Source organism: Penaeus monodon, chromosome 16 (genome assembly GCF_015228065.2).
Source record: "Penaeus monodon isolate SGIC_2016 chromosome 16, NSTDA_Pmon_1, whole genome shotgun sequence".
Classification (NCBI taxonomy): domain Eukaryota; kingdom Metazoa; phylum Arthropoda; class Malacostraca; order Decapoda; family Penaeidae; genus Penaeus; species Penaeus monodon.
In genome coordinates, this window is record NC_051401.1 from 35,697,696 (window position 1) to 35,705,455 (window position 7,760).

At 42.8% G+C, this 7,760-nt stretch overlaps 1 pseudogene; it reads left to right on the forward strand.

The window, feature by feature from the left end:
* Nucleotides 1–6,413, forward strand: part of LOC119583024 — a 17,242-nt pseudogene extending 10,829 nt beyond the window's left edge.
* Nucleotides 6,414–7,760: the final 1,347 nt, after the last annotated feature.

Sequence of the window (7,760 nt, forward strand, 5' to 3'; positions counted from 1 at the left end):
GCAGTTTTTGATCATTCAAAAAGATATAGTTTGCCATTAACAAACATACTTGAACATATTTCTGCATACTGAATTACAGTTAAGTGAACTTTTTTATCCCAGTTATTTTGGAGGTTTGCTAACAAAGGTCTTTGTTGATGTTGAATTCCCTTTCGTGAGCAACCGACAGTTACTCCCGTAATTTACAAGAAGGTTACCTTCGTGGGGAGGTGGTCTGATGAAGACAAGGCAAATAGACCAGTTCGAAATACGCTGATCATGCTGCCAGTGCTGACCGTTATGGCGTCATTAAGGTTCTAAGACTATGTCAAAGTTACTCTTGCTACCTCCTTTGTTTTTGGGCCGACCACCGGACCATGTCCAGGCTCTTTTCCGCAGTACTCCCCCCCTTTAATCCTTTGGTTAAAACGTTACCCAATAATTATATTCATCACAGACCCTATTAATTTACCTCCATTTTTCATCCACTTTGAAACAGATTACTACAATCGCATCATAAGTTTCTGTGCCCGTACCTGTCTTGACAACCAAGGACCCTGTCTGGATCCCTTTCTTCTCCTCTTCACCGACTTGAAATGACAGTCGCCTATGGAATCAGATCCCCATTTTATTGTCGTTTTCATATCTAAATCTCGAGACCGATCCAGAAAACTGTATTTTCTCCGTGCGTGTGAGGCGTGAAGAACATGGTCTATTTAACCCGCCTGCAAATTGTATTTTCATTTGCCTACATAACCTCAGAATCGTTTTGGCTGTCCCAGGTGTTACCCCAGCTGTACTGTCCAGTCTGGTTATGAGATTTGAGATGCATGTCCTAAGTAACAGCAAATATAGTTCGTCCAGGAAGATCACCTGTTATCTCAGAGTGGAATTGTCACCTTGACTGTATAATCAGGATTGGAAAGGCAAATATCACACTCTGATTCCCGTCTGCGTTCATCCTCTCCATGTACGAGTCAAGGACTAAATATACTTGTGACATACACACACACACACACACACACACACACAGCACACATACACACACACGCACCGACGCACACACACCACACACTACACACACACCCCCCACACACACACACCACACACACACCACACACACACACACAACACACACACACGCACACACACCACACACACACTCAACACACACACACCAAACCACAACATCACACAGATATATTATATAATATATATATATATATATTATATATATAGATATAATTAATATAACTTATATATATATATATATATATATATATATATAATCTACATATATATATATATATATATAACTATATATATAATATATTTTATATATAATTATATATATATATAATATATATATATATATTAATCTGAATCTATGAATCTATATGAATACACAAACACAATTCACGTGTACACGGAAATGAATAGGAAAACATATCATTTCGGTTTATTTCATCCATTTGGATGAAGAACTCTTGATGAGTTCGAAGCGTTACATTTAATAATTTCTTATTGTGATGTTCTTCTATTCATGCACTAAATGCATATATATTCTATATAATATATATATATTATATATATCGTATATATATATATATATATATTTATATTATATATATATTATATATATATATATAATGCATATATATTAAATATGTATATATTATTTATTTATATATATCCACATATAAATTATGTATATGTGTATATGTACACACACACTCACACAAACACACATCACACCCCACACCCACACAACACACACACACATAATACACACACACGCACACAGGCCTTAAGATACAAAAAACACGCAAAGGACACACATACACACACACACACACACACACACACACACCACACACATAATACCCAAACACCACACATACACACACACCACACCACACAACACACACACAACAACACACACAACAACACACACACACACACACACACACACACACACAAGCTTCAGTAAGCCTGTAGAACAGGGGCACAGATTCTGCGATTCGCAACTAGAGTTTGATAGATAACATAACAGCTTTTTCCCTGTGTTGCATTACACTTTTTTATCTTTAAAAGTATCTTCCGTGCTTGGTGTCCTGGGTCAGCTGGAAGAGATCCGTGATGAACGCCCTGGCCATGTCCTATCCTGGCTGCGGCCTGGATTCGAGGGTACATCAACCGCATACGTACAGAAACCTCCAGGAGCAGCGCTTCGCCCTCAGCGTCGTGCAGCGCAACCTGAGGAAGACCTCAAGCTCCGTAACTGGCCCTTGTACCGCATGTGGCAGGGTCAAGCCGCTCCTCAACGTCACATTCGCGTCGAGGAACAGATGCGCGCCCTGTTCGAGGAGAAGGCGGCTAAGGCCCAGGAGGACTATGAACGCGAGGCTAAGCTTCGCAAGGAGCTCGAGGCTGCACAAACGTTACCTTCTTGAGGAGAAGAAATACTTGAATGTTGCTCTTGAATCTACAAAAGGAACGTGGCTGACTTCCTTGACAAGGCAATCAAACTCCAGACCAGAAGGCTGATCTTGAAGCCCCGCTTAATGTAGTGTGCATTTTAAATCAATTGAATACTTTGGTGTTTTGCTCATTAAGATTTTTGGGCCAGCTCCCACTTTGTTTCAGATCATTAAGTCTTATTCCTTTTTCAGGAAACAACTGAACGTTTGCAAAACGAAGAAGATCACGTAACCAACTGTTCCAGACAAAGAAGAGTTAGAACAAAATTATGTTTCAAGAAGACATTGAAGAGCTTGATTGACCATCCAAAATCAGAACAAGACAAATAAGCGACGAAGGATCATCAGATCAGGATCTCAATGATGAGATCGCTCATCAGAATGAACCTCATCAACAAGGTGAACAAGGAAAGAAGCATCGCAGAATGCCAACCAGAAGACGGGCGGAGGAATCTTCAGGCATCGAGGATTAAATGCAATCATCTTAATAAGGTGAAGTCCCAGCTCGAGGCAAACGCTTGTGAGCTTGAGGATTCCCTTGACGGGAGAAGAACTGCGTAGTGAAGTGGATAAAGCAAAGAGGAAGGTTTGAAGTGACCTAAACAAGCTTACTCCAGACGCTGTTGCCGATCTGGAGCGCAATCACAAGGAGTTGGAGCAAACTAATCCAGCGCAGGAAAAGAAGTTGCTGCTCTTGCTAGCAAACGCGAAGATGAAACAGGGCTTGTTTCGCAAGTCACAGAAACGACAAGGAACTACAAGCCAGAATTGAAGAACTCGAGAGTAAGTGGAACATGAGCGCCAGCCCGTGCTAAGCAGAGAAATCCACAAACTCATTTGGGCCGTGAATTGGAGGAACTTGTGACCGCCTGGATGAAGCTGGAGGAGCCACAGCAGCTCAAATTGAACTCAACAAGAAGCGTGAGGCCTGAACTCGTCAAACTGCGGCGAGATATTTGGAAGCCAACATTCAGCATGAAGCTCGCTAGCCAGTCTGCGAAGAAGCATAATGATGCAGTCGCTGAAATGTCGGAGCAAATTGACCATCTCCATAAATGAAAGCCAGTCCAGTGACGCTTATCCCACTACACTTATCTTTTCCTTAATAACATACCCTGTAATTAGTACAGCATTTATTAATGCGGTTTAATAAATTTCTTCATGACTGAGAAGACAAGGACGCCATGAAGCGTGAGGGAGAAATGCCAAGGCACCTGGATGTTCTCCTTCGTGATAAGGTGAGAGAGAACAGTCCTTGGAAGATTTTGGTTAAAATATCAGTAAAAGTGAAACTAAAGTAAACCAATTTATTTCTATCACTATTAGTATTATCATACTTACCACCATTGTAACTGTATTATAATTTAATGACAATGAAATATTCTTAGTATTTCCATCATTGTTTAAGAGAAACTAATGATAAAATTCTGGTACCATCAGGCTGCTGGTGAGAAATCACAAGGCAACTGATGCACTCAGATCAATGAGCTTCAGTCTAAAGCTTGGATGAGGCCAATCGCACCCTGAATGCTTTCGAATGCGCCAAGAAGAAGCTTGCAGTCGAAAACGCAGATTCATTCTGAGCAGTTGGAGAAGCTGAAACCAAGTCAAGTTGGCCAGTGTCGAACTCAGCTTTCACATTACCAATCACTTGAGGTACAAGAAAACTTGCGGATGAAGAGAGTAGGGTGAGTATTCTAAAGCTTCCATCTTGCAAGAAAATATGATGTCTTACTTATTCAGTAGGGATTTGAGAAGAAAAAATCGATTATCTGCCATCTAATGTAATCTCTGTCAAACAGGAAACGTGCAACCCTTCTTGGAAAGTTCCGCACTTGAACAGACATTGATGGTCTCCGTGAGCAGCTCGATGAGGGAGAGCGAAGGAAAAGGTGATATCTGCGCCAGCTGTCCAAGGCTAATGCTGAGTCTCAGATGTGGGAGCCAAGTTGAATCTGAGGGTTTGCTCGTGCTGAAGACTAGCGGCTGCTTCGAATGAAGCTTGCTGCTCGCCTTGAAGAAGCCGAGGGGCAGATTTGAACAACAAACATTAAGAACATGAATCTCGAGAATATAAGGGTCAGCGCATTTCTCTGAGCTAGAGCACTGCAGATTCTGCCGAACGTGCTCAAACCTTGCTGACTCTGCGGAAGAGCAGAAGAACTTTGATAGAAATTATCTCTGATGAAAATGGAAGGTTGATGACCTTTCAGCATAGTTGATGCTGCTCCAAGGAGTGCCGCAATTACTCCCTGACTTTTCCCGTGTTAAGGCCCTGCATATGACGAAAATATTGAACAACTTGATTCCGTGAGACGTGAAACAAGAATCTTGGTGAGAGATGCAAGGACCTCAATGGACCAGATTGGGGAGGGAGGCCGGTCGCTCACGAGTAAAGAGAATGCCAGGCGACTCGAGATGAGAAGGAGAACTCCAGGCAGTCTCGAAGAGGCTGAGGCTGCCCTGTAACAGGCATAGAATAAGGTGCTGCGTGGCACAGCTTGATCGGAGCCAGGTACCAGGCAGAGATCGACAGACGCATTCAGGAGAAGGAGGAAGAGTTCGACAACACTCGGTGAGTCCCTGATTTACAATAATATATTTTATATATATACATACATTACATATATATAATATATATATATAGTATACATCTATATATAATATAGTATAATAATATATATATATATATATATATTATATATATATATATATATATATATATATATAAATTTTTTTTTTTTTTTTTTTTTTTTTTTTTTTTTGCGTTTCCCTAGTTAACCTAATCTAAATCTCATTTCTTGCAGAAAATGTCACCTAAGCGCGGCTAATCGATTTCCATGCAATCTTCCCTTGAGGCTGAGGCTAAGGGCAGCAGAAGCTCTTCGAATTAATAAAAACTTGAGGTCCGATATCAATGAACTCGAAATTTCTCTCGATTCTCTCCTAACAAGGCGAAATGTGACCTTCAGAAGCACATCAGACTTCAGGTGAGATGAGGACATGCAGGTGGCGCTCGATTGAGGAGCAACGGCTCTCTCCGATACCGGCGAGCAGTAATGGCATCTCGAGCGACGCGCTAAACCTCTTCATGGTGAACTCGGAGGAGTCTCGCCTCTCCTCGAACAGTCGGAACCGTGGTCGCCGCCAGGCAGAGTCTGAACTGTCTGAAGCCCATGATCACATCAATATCTTAACTGCCCAAACGGATCCCTCACCGTGCTAGCGGAGCTTGAGTGAGCGAGATGCAGACAATGCAGGTAAGATTAAAATCATTTGATAATATGGTTACTAGGTTTACTGCTATTATCTTTCTTTGCATGTAATGCCGCAGTTGAAAACACTTAATTTTTATTTTCCGCACAGGCTGACCTTGACGAATGCTGAACGAAAGCCAAGAACTCGGAGGAGAAGGCCAAGAAGCATGGTTGACGGCCGCTCGCCTGGCTGGGACGAGCTCCGCGCGAGCAAGAGCACGCCCAGAACCAGAGAGATGCGCATCTTGGAGGTATCATTGAAGAACTCCAGACGCTCTAAGAAGTCCGAAAACAATGCGATGAAATTGGGGTAAGAAGCTGTTGCCAGCTAGAGTCCAGAGTACGTGAACTTGAAATGTCAGCTTGACGACGAGCCTCGCCGTCACGCTGACGCCCAGGAAGAACTGAGACGTGCGAGAGGCGCATCAAGGAGCTCACCTTCCAGTCCGACGAGGACAAGCAGAACACGAGAGAAATGCAGGCACCTGGTCGAACAAGCTCCAGCAAGAAGATCAAGAACCTACAAGCGCCCAGATCGAGGAGCCGAGAGATCGCCTGCCCTCAACCTGGCCAAGTTCCTTTCCTCAAGGCCAGCAGGAAGCTGGAGGAGGCTGAGGAAACGATCCAACATGCCGCGGGCCCAGGGAACGCGCCATCCTTAATTTCTAAGAAGAAATTAACTTTACGCACTCGCTAAGGAACTAAAACCAATACGAACCAAGCAGAACAGTCATTACGGAAATTTGTTTCAAGCACATGTAAGGGTGTTAAGATTGTGTTTCATACCATACACATATCCAATAGTATCTAAAACACATTATCGCCATTTATTGCTATACTTAGTTTCTTATTTGATTCAGACATCATGATTTTACTCTTAGATATCAGTGACTTGAGTACCCTTAATCCAAATTAAAGTAATTCTTTTCCGATTCAATTTTTTTTTTAAACTTACAACCTTAAAACGATTAACGACAGGAAAGAGTCGTTTCTTTTCCTATCCCCGCGTGGTCTTCCCCGATAGTTTGAAATGTAGAAAGCCTCTGAATACTATTAAAAAATGTATAAATATATCTTCATCCCGGTACACATTCATGTCTGTGTACTTTGTTCTTATACTGGAAAGCAGCATGTGTTGTGAGAAATCGAATACAACGCACACGAAACAAAGACACATATACATCATACTGTCCTATTTCCGATATAGATTTCTATTATTCACCACGCACACAGACCCCCCCACACACACACCAAACACACACACAACACACACACACACACACACACACACACACACACACACGACATGCACACACATACATACCCCACACACACACACCACACCCACACCACACACACACACACCCACACACCACCACACACACTATATATATATATTTATAACGGTAGGTTCATGTCTGAGCCGCCGTGGTCACAGCATGATACTTAATTGTATTTTTCATGTTGTGATGCTCTTGAGTGAGTACGTGGGTAGGGTCCCCAGTTCTTTCCACGGGAGTGGGCCGGTGGTACCTTTTAGGTAATCATTCGCTCTATTATCCGGGCTTGGGACCAGACTGACCTTGGACTGGCCTTGCCACCCAGTGGTCTAGTTAGCAATTCAGGTGAAGTTCCTTGCCCAAGGAAAACACACACACACACGCACATACGGCACTCACACACCACATCACTACACATGCAACGCACCTCACACACACACACAGACACACACACGTACACACCACACACACACACATATACACCACTCACACACAAAAACACACACTCACACAAAATGCACACGCACACGCACACGCACACGGACACACACACAAAACACACACAACAACACACACAAGCTTAGACGCGCGCGCGCGCGAGAGAGAGAGAGAGAGAGAAAGAGAGAGAGAGAGAGAGAGAGAGAGAGAGAGAGCGAGAATAGAGAGAGAGAGAGAGAGAGAGAGAGAGAGAGAGAGTGGAGAGAGAGAGAGAATGATTACCTAAAAGGTACCACCGCAATCTCCGTGGAAAGGACTGGGACCCT